Genomic DNA, 15,452 nt, shown 5'->3' on the forward strand with positions numbered 1-15,452 from the left:
ATTCTGGTGAGTAGTGCTGAGCTAAACTGTGCAAAATAGGACAGGGCCACCACTCCATTCTGCAACAATGAGAGGAGTAAACAAAGACAGTGAAAACAGATTGAGGGAGGAGGGCAAGAGCAAGAGGCAAAGAAACATATTCTAGAGACTTATAAAACATACAAATCAAGTATGATGTGTGACTTATTGAAGTGATGTGTCACTTCAAAAGAATTATTTAAAAAAAAATAAGCTTAACTGATTTTGAGGCCATTGGAATCTTGTAAACTAGCTGGATATTTCATGACATTAAATAACTACCATTAATATTGTTTAGATAAAATAATGTTTAAAAATGTTCTTCTGTTTTAATGTGTCAAACCAAAATATTAAAGGAGGAAAGGATATAACTTGAATTTGCTTCAAAATAATATGGGGGAGTGGATGATGGTTGATAAGGAGGGATTAAGGCTGGATCATGAGTACATGGCAGTTATACTTTCGTGTCTCCATAGTAAACCAGAAAAGGTAAAATAAAATGAAACTATATTCAACATATACCAAAATTAAAAATAAGTCATAAAATATAAATTAAATTAAATATAAAAATAGATATTAAAATTACTTTTCATTCAGATTTTATGAAGATATCTTCTAATCTTTTAAAAATATCTAGTGAAATTAAAGTCCAAATAAAAAAAACCTTTAAATAATATACAGTTTTAAAATATAAATGATTGTAATGAATTTTATTTAATTTTGAAATTTTAATTAAAATTTACTAATATTTATAAAAAATAGAACTCTTCACACTTCTAGCATCCAATTGACATTTATTGGCCAATGTAAATATCATGTTTCAAGCATGTTATGTATAGAGCTGCATACATTCACATTTTGGTGTAAGATATAAATTGTTTAATAGTACACAGTGATCTTCAGCTTCCATGTATAACTATGGTGAATGCCATGCTAATTTTTGTGTATTTCCAGAACCACAAAGAAGGGCACATGGAGAAAAATTAAAGTGGGGCCTACTCTGTAATCACACTTTTTAAAATGTATGAATCTATAACATTCAAGCTATTGGAGAAGGATTTTTCACTTTAATCAATTTATCTTTGTTCTTACCTAAATATCTCTTCTCCCCCTCAATTTTACCCTGCACCCCGGAGTAGGGCCATCTCTGAGGTTGGCAGTGGCATATTTCATAAATATAGTGTTTAGATTCACTTGTCTTTTGAGAACATTAGGTAAGAATGTGGAAACATATTTCTCTTTAGAAGATATTATTTCACATGCTATTGGCCAGAAATGTCACAAGGGTATATATACCTAAGCCTATCACTTGATAAAGGGAATGGAAATAGCCTGGTTAGCTTAGACTAGGGAGAGATTCAGCCTGCTCTGTACCTGAGATTGTACAGTGCTCAAACCTGAACAAAATCAGTAAAGAAAGAAAGGAAGGTTGTAGGAGAAGGTGTTGGCTTGGTGAGCCACAGTGTCTTCCAGGCTCACCCAACTTCTATGATAGCATCTTAAAACATTAAAGATGACCATAAATGATGAGACATTGTATTTCTAGAAAATAAATGAATAGGAATAACTATGTAATTGACGGACTGCATCTTTTTAAAATGTTTTATTTTTATTTTTTAAGTGTGTTTTTCCAGGACCCATCCACTCCAAGTAGTTTCAATGTAATTGTAGAAGGCGCAGCTCACAGTGGCCCATGTGGGGATCAAACTGGCAACCTTGTTAAGGGCACCAAGTTCTAACCTACTAAGCTAAGCGGTTGCCCTGAATGCATCATTTGTTAAAGTGGTCCACCCAAGGAATTGTCCAAGCCCTGAGGCAATTTAAAAAAAATAATACGATCACGATGCACCTCTTTCTCTTCCTCCTCCTCATTATCATCATCACAATTCTTATTATCTCAATGTCATAAGAAAAAAATTAATATTTGCAAAATCTCTTTAAAGTAGAGGTCAGCAAACTTTTCCTGTAAAGGTCCAAATACTAAATATTTTGGGATTTGCAGTCCATAAGGTCTCTATCACAACTATTCAACTCAGTGGTTATAGTGTGAAATCAGCCATAGATGGTACATAAACAAGTGGATATGGCTACTTCAGTTTGAAGTTTATATAGTTTTTGCATCAATAAATAATTTCTATTATCTGACTGGAGTTCAAGCTTTTACAAGTGAGATCATTTATTAACTCATCGTTATGTCTCACAAATTGGCATAAAATAGACACACAATACATTTTGTTTTTTTAAATGCAGAGGAGAAAATAAGCATTGTCCTAGTTCTCTAGGATCATGTGGCCCAAATCTGGAGACAGGGTCCTTTTAGCTACTCTCTGCTATCTCATGTCAAATGCATCTCTATGCAAAGTAAGCCAGTAAGTCCTAAATCTACCCTCTCACCAAAGCACTTAGACCCTTGCGCATACATCATATAAATATTTAATTACCTGTTAATTACCTCTTTAAAGCCATTGTGTATCAGTTTATGCCAGTAGCAGCAACTCTTGGGGATAGAATTAGGATTTAAAAACTGTCTTTGGATTGATTGCTTGCATGTCTAATGAAAGACAATTGGCACCTCTAGTTGCAATGTCTTTGACCTGCACAACACAGCAAGAAAGAAAATCTGCTTTCTCAGGAAGCAGATTCACCCATGCAGTGGAAGAATCTTCTGTTGGTCATAGTTTTTGCACAGTATAGGTGACTGATAACAAGACTGCCTGCCCTGAAAATGGATACGAGGTACGCAGAGATTTGCACTCTGTAATCAGCAGGAAATCAGGATCTTTTTTCAAGGAGGTAGTATATGGGGAGAGTTTTGACTAAAGACTAGGCATTAACTAGGTGAAAAAGAAGATAAGCATTATAGTCAGGATTATCTAGCCTAACTCATATCATTCCCTGCCGTTTAAAACTGAGAATTTAAAAATGAAAATTTCAGAAAAGTTAAGTGCCTTATATCGGGTCCTTCTGTGAATTAACCTGCAACAGGTAAGAATTATCCCACGGAAAGTACCTTTTGTGCTTTTCACATACATATATAAGCACATAGATTACAATCAATAATGATTTATTATTACTAATAATTACACTCTTGTAATAATTTGTTTATAAGTTTTCTTGATTGAATAAATTATTGGAATAATGGTTCTATATTTGGGAAATTATTTTTATTTTATTTTTAATTCTACACTACCACTTATTCCACTTGGCTGAGGCATAACCTATGGAAAGTTCACTGTTTGTGTTTATTTCATAATTAAATAAATAATTAGCCTATGGGATGGAGGATATGCCTTTTTTTAAGGACAGTGTCCACGTGCACTATATACGCTGGTTCAATATTAAAGGCATGAGACTAGTAGGATAAAAAAGTTTCATTTGCTATTTCATCTATAGTCTTCCTACCACCAAATCAGGCAGTTTCCCATTTTAAAAGGATAATGCCTTTTTTTGACAGATGTCCATATGGATGTAAACATGGATGGGTTCTGAGTAACCAGTGAATGGAAACTGAGGTGTCAGCCACACAGTATCCCATCATTAATAGATCTCGCATATTTTAAATGTTTTGTAGAAGCCCTTTATTAGGAGGATTTTTTTAGTGCACTTTAAGATTAATGGATACTTTCCTGTATTCATGTTCAGTTTATGGAAACAGATGGAATTTTAAGCATTAGAGCTATAATAAAATTTGTTACTTGCTATGACAAAATATTCATTATACACTGTCAGAGGAATACAGAATTGGAAAAGTTGGCTTTTAAGTAGTTTTCAGGCATAAATGCTTGATTTACTTATTGAGGTAAAAAGTAATGGTGTGAGCTATTGCAATTGTAAACTGCATTTCTATTTGCCTGATAATCCTTTTTATTAGCCATAGAACTATGAATGTGTGGGGAGGCACATTAGTTCAGCCCTCGGAGGGATCCTTCTTCATGAAAAGCTTGTTTCCAAAGAGGAGAGATTATTTACCTTTCAGTGGAAAAAAACCACAGCATCCACTCAAAAGCAAATTGTGTTCTCAGGGCAAAGATATTAAATTGATATTAATAGACATTCTATTCTTGATTGACTGATTCTGTTGGTTCAGTTATTGCTCCACCTTTGGAAGATTGCAGAAACAATGACCTTAAAGGTTTCTTAGTCTCCGATATTTATGGTTTGGATTTTTAGTGGCTTTAAAAATACGTAATTTTCCCCCCTTAGAAGCTTTACTGTATCTTTGTTTAAAAGTTTGAGAAAAGCCCTGAATTGATAAAAACAAAGAGAAAATGACAGGTTTAGGTAATAAAGTGGATCAGAAAATTCAAACAGCCTGGAGGTACCAGATTTTAGAGAAGATAAATGCTAAGGTTTAGAAAGATTTTCTTTTTTAATAGCAGCTGTCATGTGACTTACCACCCATTTTTCAAGTCTCCTTTATCTAAAGATTCTGAATGACAAAGTTAAACTACATGTACCAGGATCTCCAAGTGGAGATGAAGTATGTAGTGTCATGTTGTGAGCTATTAAATTCTACAAAAAGAGGAGATGCTGATTATTGCTGTACCTGGAGGATTAGTTAATGATGACCTATAAGATTAGAGTCGGGGATGGTACCCCAAATTCCAAATCTAGAGAGCACTTTCTTCAAAGGACAAGAAAGGATGAGAAAGACAAATAACTTTATAAAGAAATGCCTCAAAGATCATTATTTGACTAACATATTACTATATATAATGTTATATATAATACACAGAGGGTGCCAAAAAATGTATGCACATTTTAAGAAAGAAAAAAACTGTACTAAAATTGTAATACTCAATATATACCAATAACAAAAGATGAATACAAGTCACGTTTGACTTCTGCAATTACAAGAGGTGCTCAAAGTGGTTACCATCAGCGTCCAGACACTTCTGATGCAGACACCGTGAATTACTAAGCAATACATAGATAACATCTCTTAAAATATGTATGCATTTTTTGCCTCCCCTGTATATATAAATTACACATATATAGGTATAACACATTTATAGTATGTGTGTGTGTGTGTATATATATATATATATATATATATATATATATATATGCTTAACCAGGGCTGCTCCAAACACATTAGTAGAAGAATAGTCCTATAGCAGTATAGATCTTTATGTCCCAGGCTTATGCTCTAGGTAACATCTTCAAATACTGTGAGGTTCTTCTTGGGATTTATCAGTTCCTTTCAGCTTCAGCTGTCCTATGGTATCTTGGAGACTCTTTAAGTTTTCAAGTTTTATCACTTCAGAAAGGGACTGAAGAATCTTAAGTTTGGAGTTGGTAGACACAGGCCTGCACTCACCTGATGTGTGTTAGTGAACAAGGAACTTAAGTTCTTTGGTAGTCCTTTGTGTTCTCATCTGTACAGTAGGAATATTACCTAGGTCATAGGTTGATTATAAGTTTCTGTGAGATGTGTGTAATGCACATAATATTGACTGACACATAGTCGTTCAATAAATATTTAATTCCTTAAGGCCATGCTAAAAATCAGGGTGAGGCACCCTGACTGATTGGTCCACACATTCAGCCATATTATATATTTCTATTAGGGTTGTCTTTCTCCTTTTTTTACTCCCTCCCTCCCTCTCTCCCTCTCGCCTTTCCTCTCTCTCTCCCTCCTTCCCTTCCTCCTTCTTCTGTTGTTGCTGTTATTTAAAATCATAGGCAATGTGTTGAAACAGGTTACAGTCGTTCAAGGAAGTCATTTCCGCTCATCATCTTCAAAGGAATAAACAAGCATGTGGATAACCAAGTGGTTTAATTTCATAAATAGATGGATTGGGAAACAGGATATCAGAGGAGTTGGTCTTTGGCTCAATTAAACAGATATTTTTGGATAATAAAATTACTTACATGAAGCACTGAGCACAATATCTTGTACATAATGCATGTTCTACATCTATGGTGTTTCCCTTTTTTCTACCCTGCATTTTTTGAGGGCAGAGCAATATCTTGGTTTCTCCAGTGTCTAGTGCATTGCCTAGTACATATTATATCTCAATAAATGTTAAATGGACTCTGTTTCCTGCAGGAACAATCAAGGTGACCTGACCTATGAGCAAGAAAAGGTTGGGGTTAGGGCTTGCAAATAATAAACAGGTTCATAGAAGCTAAGACTCTGGGCATGGTAAATGGAAACAACCAGAGGAATGGAAATTTTCAGGGAGCAGCATCGGGGTCTAGCTGTGATCCCGTCACATGGCTCTACACTGAAGTCAAGCAGCTGGATTATGTGGTTTGTGCCATGTCTAAGGAGACTGAGAGCATTGACGAGAGACTAGGAACTAAACACAGCATTGCCCCAGCCATAGAGATGGCTTTTTGTATCCATAAAGTCATCTTTGTATATGAGGTCATATTATGCACAATCATATTATCGTCAATGGATTTGCTGAGCATAGAATCCTGGGCAAGACACTACTGTTTACTTAAACTGAGGATGGGTTTTCTAAAGTTATTAAGTTCTTAGCAAGACAAAGCCAAATACTAAATTTCAGCAATTAATAAGCATCTTATGTAGCTAAAGGCCACTTTGATTTCAAAATGTAATGATGGGTTTGTATTTTGTGAGTAACACAAAAATCTTCTCAAAACCCCCTGTTTTATGCTCTGCAATTTGTAATGGCTTGGAGAAGAACTGTCACAACATATACTTAGAGATCGATTCCATTTCTTAATGTATTTTAAATTACAGTTGACATGCAATATTACATTAGTTTCAGGTGTACCCAATTTCATTTTTTTTTTAAATTTTACTTTAAAACTTAAGTATTTTTGTTAGCACATATGCATATTCTTGTTCATTTTTATGAATTAGAACACTGTTGAACCTTGGTGTGCACTGACACAGTATTCAGTTTTTTCTTTTTCTTTTTCTTTTTCTTTTTTGTTGTTGTTGTTTTTGTTTTTTTGTAAATGCATTTTAGAAAGCTCATTTATAATTCTGGCCAGGGAAATATACTGCGGGCTTCTAAGTCCAAATGCAGGAGGGATTCAGCTAGTTGGTGAAGAAGCCTACCAACAGCCAGGCATCCCATCTTAACAGTTTCACTTTTCTCATTTTATGCTAAATCATAGACTTTCCACAACAAGCCTGTGTTTACCCCAATTATGTGATAAAGAATCAGGGAAGTGTGTGCTCTAGGGTGTTCAATAAACATCTGTTGGATAAATGAATGAATGAATATATAACATAGAGTTCTTGGGACAGAGAAAATTATAAGAAAGTCCTTGCACTTTCTCTATTTAAAACTTCCAATTGTAGCTATTGTATTTTACTTCACTAAGTGAGGACCTTGGGGAATATATTGGCAAGACCACAGAGTGTGAGGTCAGCCTAAAAGATGTGTTTGAGTTTTAAGAAATGTCAAAAAAGAATTAATGATAGGAATTTTCCAAACTGTAGAATGCCTGGCAATATAATAAAATAAAATAAAGTGAGATAATGTGAATCAGTAATAATATAAAATAATTTTAGTTTTAATATGGTTTTTATTTTAATTATTTTTAGAATGAGAATAAATGACCTAATATTATCTAATGGCACATTCCATCATCATGTTGATTTACATATATCTGAATTTTTAGCAATGCCTCTTGCATAAACTTGTATATATATATATATATATATATATATATATATATATATATACACACACACACACACATATGTTTGTGTGTATTTTTTTTAATTCAGAGTTTAGGGAGGATTTAACTTATATGCATTACCAAAGTTATCATGGAGTCTTATTTTTTCTTAAGAAAATCTTTGAGATAACATATATGACAGAGGATTGTTGTCTTCAATATATGAGAAATCTAAAAACCATAAAAAGCTGAAAATATTAAGATAAATGTTTCCAAAGCACATATGTAAGTAAATCCTTTAAAGAAGAAATACTGAGGGCCAGTAAGCTTGAAAAATATGTAATAGTCAGAGAAATTTAAATTAGATGCTAAGACGTGTTTTAAAAAAATGTTTAATTCAAAAGGGTTAAAAATAAAACTGATACTGGGGTGTGAGAGTCATAAAAACAAAACAAACCCAAATCCCAAAGAACTACTAGCAGAGGAACACACTGGGAAGTATGTATCAGGCGCGTAGACTTCTTTATAACTTTTTCTGATTCTCATACTAAGAATACTAATTATTATGAATAGTTGTAAACTATAGTTTCAAAGATATTAACAGTTCTCATATAGTGAAAAACTGGGGGGGGGGGGATGAACGTACAACAATAGAAGAATGTGTATTGCATATCCATTCAATGAAATAACTAAATAAATTATAGAATAGGTATTTTCTAATGGAAATGAGAAGGTTGGAGTTATGCTGGATGTTAGAATTTATTGATGGGATTTTTCAAAATGTATTTTCCTACCAAAGTTATCCACCAAGATCTTACTCATTACATACTAGCAGTTCCCAGAAGTCTGGCTCTAGGTTATTCAGGTAAATGTTCTTTATTTACTGTTCTTAAAGAACCACTGTTCTAGAAGAATATGCTAATAACAGAAAGATACTTACAATACGTTGAATGAAAAAGCAGTTTATAAATATTTCCTTTTTATGAAAAGTAAGAGACAAAACATCTTCCTAATTATATTTTAAAAGTCAGAAAAAGATGACACCAAAATGCATATGATAGCCACCTTGTTAGTAAGATTATAAATAATTTAACTTTATAATTTTCTGTTTCTGTATTTTCTAAATTATCTGTTTCCTGTCATAGGAAGAATCTGCATATTCTTTTATAGCCCAAATTGTTCTATTTAAAATTGTCACCCCAACATACATACACTCCCTTTCATCTTTTTCACTTTGTTTTTCGCTCTAAAGCAGTCGTCTCTCATACTATATGTTTTACTTATTTTTGTATGTTTGTTTATTATCTAAGTGCCTCAACGAGATTAGAAACTCCTCCTGCAGAGATGTGTTATAATCCCAGTTAGACATACAGTGATGCTCAATTAAATATTTTTGAATGTATGAATGTCCTATATTTACACATAAAATCCTTGAACTAAGTCATGAGCTTAAATTTCACAGTGAGGTGAATAGTATACATTGTACATTCTTGTCTTATCAGTTTTAATGAATCTATTAGTCTTAATGAACGATTGGTAGCTTTTTGTGAGTGTGCACATGAGGAAAAGAGAAGGAAATGAATCAATATCCAGCCATTGTTCTGGCATATCTCCTCACTGCCACATCCATTTAGAGTCCTTGCGTGATGACCATTGTGACCACAAGAGAGATGTTTCTTTTGGATTGATTCGCCATTCATCCAAATAATCATTAAATCACTTAATTTAATTATATAGTTTAACCTGTGATCCTATTTCATTTAAAAGTAGTTTGTGATAGTAGCCTGACAATTATCAGACTGTAAATCTTTGAAGGCAGGAATCATGTCTTTGTGTCTCCTACAGAAACTGGCATTACCTGATTCTTCTATGGAGTCTAGAACAGTGCCTGACATATTTAAAAGTTACTGAATACTAAATGAATGAATAAGAATTATGTATGCCAATATAGACAGGCAAATAGACTGAAGGCAGATGACCCTTGTTTTGAGTTTAAATCTGTGCTCTATGTTGGGTGCATGGCTTAATTAGCTATGCTGCATTGGGCATTGCTTAATCCTCCTCTTCCTAAATTACCTCACCAATGAAATGGAATATCTGAATGCCAATCACATAGAGTAGGTGGGAAGATACACACACACACAGACACACAGACACACACACACACACACACACACACCTTGGAAAAATAGCTGGGATGTTATAAACATCATATAAGGGTTTGTTATTGCTATTATCCATTGTTGTTACTATTATACTATTGTTTTATTACAGTTCTTTTTTACTATTACTTAATCTTAGCATGGATCAAGGCAAAAAGGGGTTTCTGTCATGGCAATAATGAAGAAAAGAGGTTATGTCTTTCTCCCTATCACATCAGGAAGCCAGACTATGATTTGTATCATTGTATAATGACTACATACCATTGTTTCTCATGACAGTTTTCAGAAAAAGGGCTTTGGGTATGAGATAGTGATGGCCCCACCCAATTACTTTATCTGCTGATTTATGTACCAGAGAGGCAGCTGAAAATTGGCATGGATTTTAACAAGAACTTGAAATCTCTCTAATCCTTGGATTGGAAATCCTTTGGTTTAATTCATAATCCCCAGAACTTTGGCTTTAGCTTCGAGGGACATAGCAGTTAAAATGCAGACTCAATGGTTAAGATGTCTCTGATGTAATGTGGACTTTTGACAAATTTCAAAATGTCCAGAGTGAAGAGAGTCTGTACCCCTGTAACTTGACCCAACTTGAATCTGCTCTGGTGAGTTTGGCTTCTGCTGTTACTTAGGATGAGTCCCCTTGAAGGGAAAGGAAGGCCCCAGGGAGCCACACCTGATTTACCATCTGACATCTCTTTTGCCCTAATTAATTAAATTGTAACCCTTACCTGAGATTAGTAAGCATCTATTTACCACTGTGAATATACGTCCTGATGTCTGATTTCTGCTGACCTCTCAAGGGTTAGTTAAGGGTCTCTTACAGCAAGCTTTCCTTTTTCAATGTAGCAGTCTATGATCTATACTTTACATTATATGTCAAAGACTCTATACTCACTATCAAAAGAAAGAAGTATATGCATTTTACAATTTTGAATAGCAATTGTACTGACACAAGTAGAAAGACGCAACATGGGAGGTGGACAAAGTTTCTGGAAAAAACATTTCCACGTTAGTTCTAATTTTCTGCATTAATCTAAAGCAGCAGAGATGAATGAAAGAAAGGTCATAGAAACAGAAGGTGTGTTTAGATGGTGTTGTGTTTATTTACACTCACTTGGCCTTGTCTAGCTATAAATAATGATAAGACAAAAAGACATTTTCTATCCAACTGGAATCAAGATGTTAGGATCAAGAGAAACAGATACGTGAAAGCAATTTTAGAACTGTAATGTTTTATATAGATGCAAGGAAAAGTTGTTTTTATTCTAATAACTATTGAAAAATTAAATAAAAACACAAATTGTTACTGTTTTAGTTTCCTCTGATGAAAGGGCTCATATATATATATATATATATATATATGTGTGTGTATATATATATGTATATATATATATATAAATTACCAGAAGAGCCCAAAAAACTATAATTGTAGTGTTACATTTATATGTGTGTGCATATATATATACATATATATGCACACACATGCACACACACATATATATATAGTGTTGTAGCATAAATATGTATACACACATATATGTATATGTTTTTTCGTATTCATTTTCATTATTTCAAAAATGTATTTTTGCCATTTACATTAGTCTTAATGTTTCTTACTTCAGAGCTCTACGATTAAGACCTAATTTTAACTGAAAGGAAAAGATACTGTAACTCTCACACCATAAACTTAGATACCTCAAAATACTTTATAATACAAAGTTGGATATATAGACCTAAGTGCATAAATAAACCGTAGTATCAGCTTTAGGAAAGTTTCAGTTATCATTGCTGACTGGATTTTAAGATAACGCACTTATTTTGCAGATGGGAACTTTAAGGTCATTGAATGGATGGCAATGTCAGGTCACTGTATCCTGACAGGTGCAATGTGATGTATGTGCTCTATGAATTTGTGAAAGTCACCAAACTTCTGTGTTAGTTTTTCCAACTGTAAAATTGAGACAATAGTATCTACTTGAGCTACACTGTGTAAGAATCAGTTTAGGCCTATTATTTGATGATGTAACATTCTTCCCTAAAAGGCACATAATTTGATACACTGCACTTAATCCAGCGTTTTCTTTATGTTTAACATAACATGATACTCATAATGTAAAAACAGAATGCAATGGTAACATGACATCTCCCCAGAAAATGTATTAAGCCAAGGTTCATTATAACCATGTTTTCTAATAAGCTGTGAAATATTTATGGATGGATGTGCATATATCATGAAATTTTAATGTGTCTGTGAATATCTTTGGTTTAAAAAAAATGTTAAGGATCTTAAATGTCTCAATTTAAACCTCGATGTTGTACAGCTTCCACTGAATTTACTGAAGAGTTAGGTTTGGTATTGATCAAATATTTGCCAGTTTGGGAAGCATAACATGAAAACAATGAAGCAATAAGTGTTTACTGAAGGCAATGATGATAATAAAATTTCCCTTCACATTCATTTTTATGTAGTTTCCTCCTATTATTTTTCCTTCCTAATTTTTAAAAATCTTCTTGCAATCTTTTATGATTTTACTTCCAAATAATCCCCCATGCTTAACCAACATAATAGGCCCCCATTGAGTATTTGTTGAATGAATGAATGCTCCAGTGTCAGTCTATTCATATTATTTCAAAATTCAGCGCAAATGCACTTACACCATGAAGTGTTCAAAAAATTAGAAACTCATAGACACAGACAATAGTTTAGTGGTTGCCAGAGCGTAAGGGGGGTGGGGGGTGGGGGGTGGGAGATGAGGGTAAGGGGGATCGAATATATGGTGATGGAAGGAGAACTGACTCTGGGTGATGAACACACAATGGGATTTATAGATGATGTAATACAGAATTGTACACCTGAAATCTATGTAATTTTACTAACAATTGTACCAATAAATTTAATAAAATAAAATTTAAAAAAAAATTATCTTTCCCTCTTGCCTGAGCTCTAAAGATATCCACTTTCTGTATTTCTTGTTTGTCATTCTAGTAATTTATTTGCTGAATTATTATTTCAGACTTAAAGTTGTACCCTTAAGCTTATTATCTAAGGGAAGAGAAAGGCATATAAACCAGTAATTATAATATAGTTTAGCAGATGAAAGTATGAGTATATCCAAACTATTGTGGAAAAGGAAATGATGAGACAGGTCAGATGATGAGTCTCAAATGATGAGACAATCTTGAATTCCCTGCTAATTTTATAAATTTTTTACATGCATTGTGGAGACATATTCTCTCTCTTTGTCTCTCTCAATCTCCTCTGCCCCTTTTTCCTTCTTTAACTATTTTTTTTTTTACTTTTCTTTCTCATTTTCAAGCCAGGTCTTTAGTTCTTTTCTAAACAACTCTGTTTCTGCTGTATATTAATGGATTAGAGAGGGTAGTGCTCATGCAGAATTTAGTAGTCTATGTATGTTCCCACTTCTCTTCTGTTGCCTACTATAATACAAATTCTCAAAAACAGGACAGAAACCATAACATAAATTGAACCTTACAATATATTGCTGGGTTTTTTTCCTCTTCTAGATTTTGGCGCTGACAGGAAGTACTTATATCTTTTTTGCCTTCTGCTTTCCCTGAGCAAAGCAGGTATTTGACATTTACTGACTGAAAAACTTGTTTTTGTTCTTACATTGCACCCAACAACTTATCAGCAAAACTTCTTTGAAATTTTTGAAAAGGTGTAGGTGAGGATTTGTGGAATCATGCCAATTGAAAAAAGAAGGAACCAGATCGAATTAGTCAAAACTTATTGCAATAACAATTTTTAAAAGGTGTTTTATTAACAAAAAACTATCCCTAATTTAGTTTGCTAGAGTTACCATAATGAAGACCACTGACTGAGTGACTTCAACAACAGAAACTTATTTTCTCAGAGTTCTGAAGGCTAAAAGTCAGATTAAGTTGTTGGCTTCTTCTAAGGCAAGCCCCTCTGAGACTGGCTTGAGGATGGCCATCTTCTCCCTCTGTCTTCACATGACCATTCTTTTGAGCGTGTCTGTGTCTTAACCTCCTCTTCTTATAAGGACACCAGGCAAATCGGGTTAGGTTCCACCCCGATGACCTCAGTAAACCCTAATTTCCTCTTTAAAGACCCTATCTCAAAACACACTCTGAAAGTACTGGTTGTTAGAACTTCAATATATGAATGGGGTGGGTGTAGAATTCAGCCCTTAGCACTCCCATTCAAAAGGAAAAGGACTTTTGAGACTGCCTGTGAGCACCTTGGAGTAGGGTGGAGGTGACTGACTTGCCTGGAAGTTTCTAAAGGGAGGGGTAATTAGTGCAGAACTGTCTGGAAAACCATCCAGTGACAGAATGGGGTCAGTGGGAAAATGTTACTGGGGCAAATGACATTGTTATATGAGAATTTCTTTCAAGAGTATTAAAGGAAAAGGTAAAGGCAGAATTCATGCTTTTACTTATAATATTTGGTACCACCATGATCTCTGCTGTTCTCTCTATCAAGGCTTACTGTGTTTCCCCAAAAATAAGACCTAGCCAGACAATCAGCTCTAATGCGTCTTTTGGAGCAAAAATTAATATAAGACCCGGTATTATATTATACCCAGTATTATATTATTATATTATATTATAATAATTATATTATATATGGTATTATATTATATTATATTACATTATACTATATCTTATACTATGGTAAAATAAGACCGGGTCTTTTATTAATTTTTGCTCCAAAAGATGCATTAGAGCTGATTGTCTGGCTAGGTCTTATTTTCGGGGAAATACAATAAGTCTTTGTGCTGGATTCCCATTTATACTCTCCTTCCCTACTGTACCTTTAATTCTATTTCTGGTGCTTTGTAAGTAATTTTAACAGTAATTTTATTTCATTGATGCAACTGGTCTGAAGGCCTATGAATGCCTAGTGATTACTGACTGGGGGCTGAAGGATGTCACCAGTGCGGTGACAGGATAGGAGCTAGTTAAGTTGTGTGTAGGTTTGAAGAAAGATAGGAAACAGTATTTTCGAAAGACAGCAATTGAGAATGTAAAGAAAAGTATTTTGAATAAAGAAAGGGTGTTGGAAATAGTGGACATTGGGTCATCTGCTCTAGCTATACTAATGGTGGATATCTCAGAAAGGATAAAACAGATTTGGGTAAATAAAAACACTTTAATAAAGCCTTAATTATATTTATTGCATTCTCTGTGATGGTTCATCATGCCTTATTATTAGTTTATAATACTAGCTTAAAATATTCAATAGTGGGTAGTAATATAGACAACAGCAGTAGGATTCACAAGTTGATTAGAAATCAACTTGGGTATACAGAGGATTGAAAATTGAAACATAAAATAACTACAAAATCTCCAAGGTTTCAAACTAGGATTTTTTATGTGTTGTTTAGCTACACTGTCAGTGTAATTACAGCTCTGAAAAATCTGTTTTATGCTTTATTTTCACCCAGAATATGAAAAGAGAATAATGTGTGGGCTTTTTAAAAACACAATTTTAAATGGATCACCATGCAGTAGTAAAAACCACTATAACACTTGAAGTGTTTTTCGTTCTAGGTGCTTATTGCTGGAGGGGTATGAGGGAGATTTACATTACTCTTAGTTTTCATTTTTGGTGACCGTATTGCTTTATTTCAAACTTTCAAACATTCATTCATTCAATAAATATAAATTCGTTAT

This window comes from Rhinolophus sinicus, linkage group LG06, assembly GCF_036562045.2.
Source record: "Rhinolophus sinicus isolate RSC01 linkage group LG06, ASM3656204v1, whole genome shotgun sequence".
Classification (NCBI taxonomy): domain Eukaryota; kingdom Metazoa; phylum Chordata; class Mammalia; order Chiroptera; family Rhinolophidae; genus Rhinolophus; species Rhinolophus sinicus.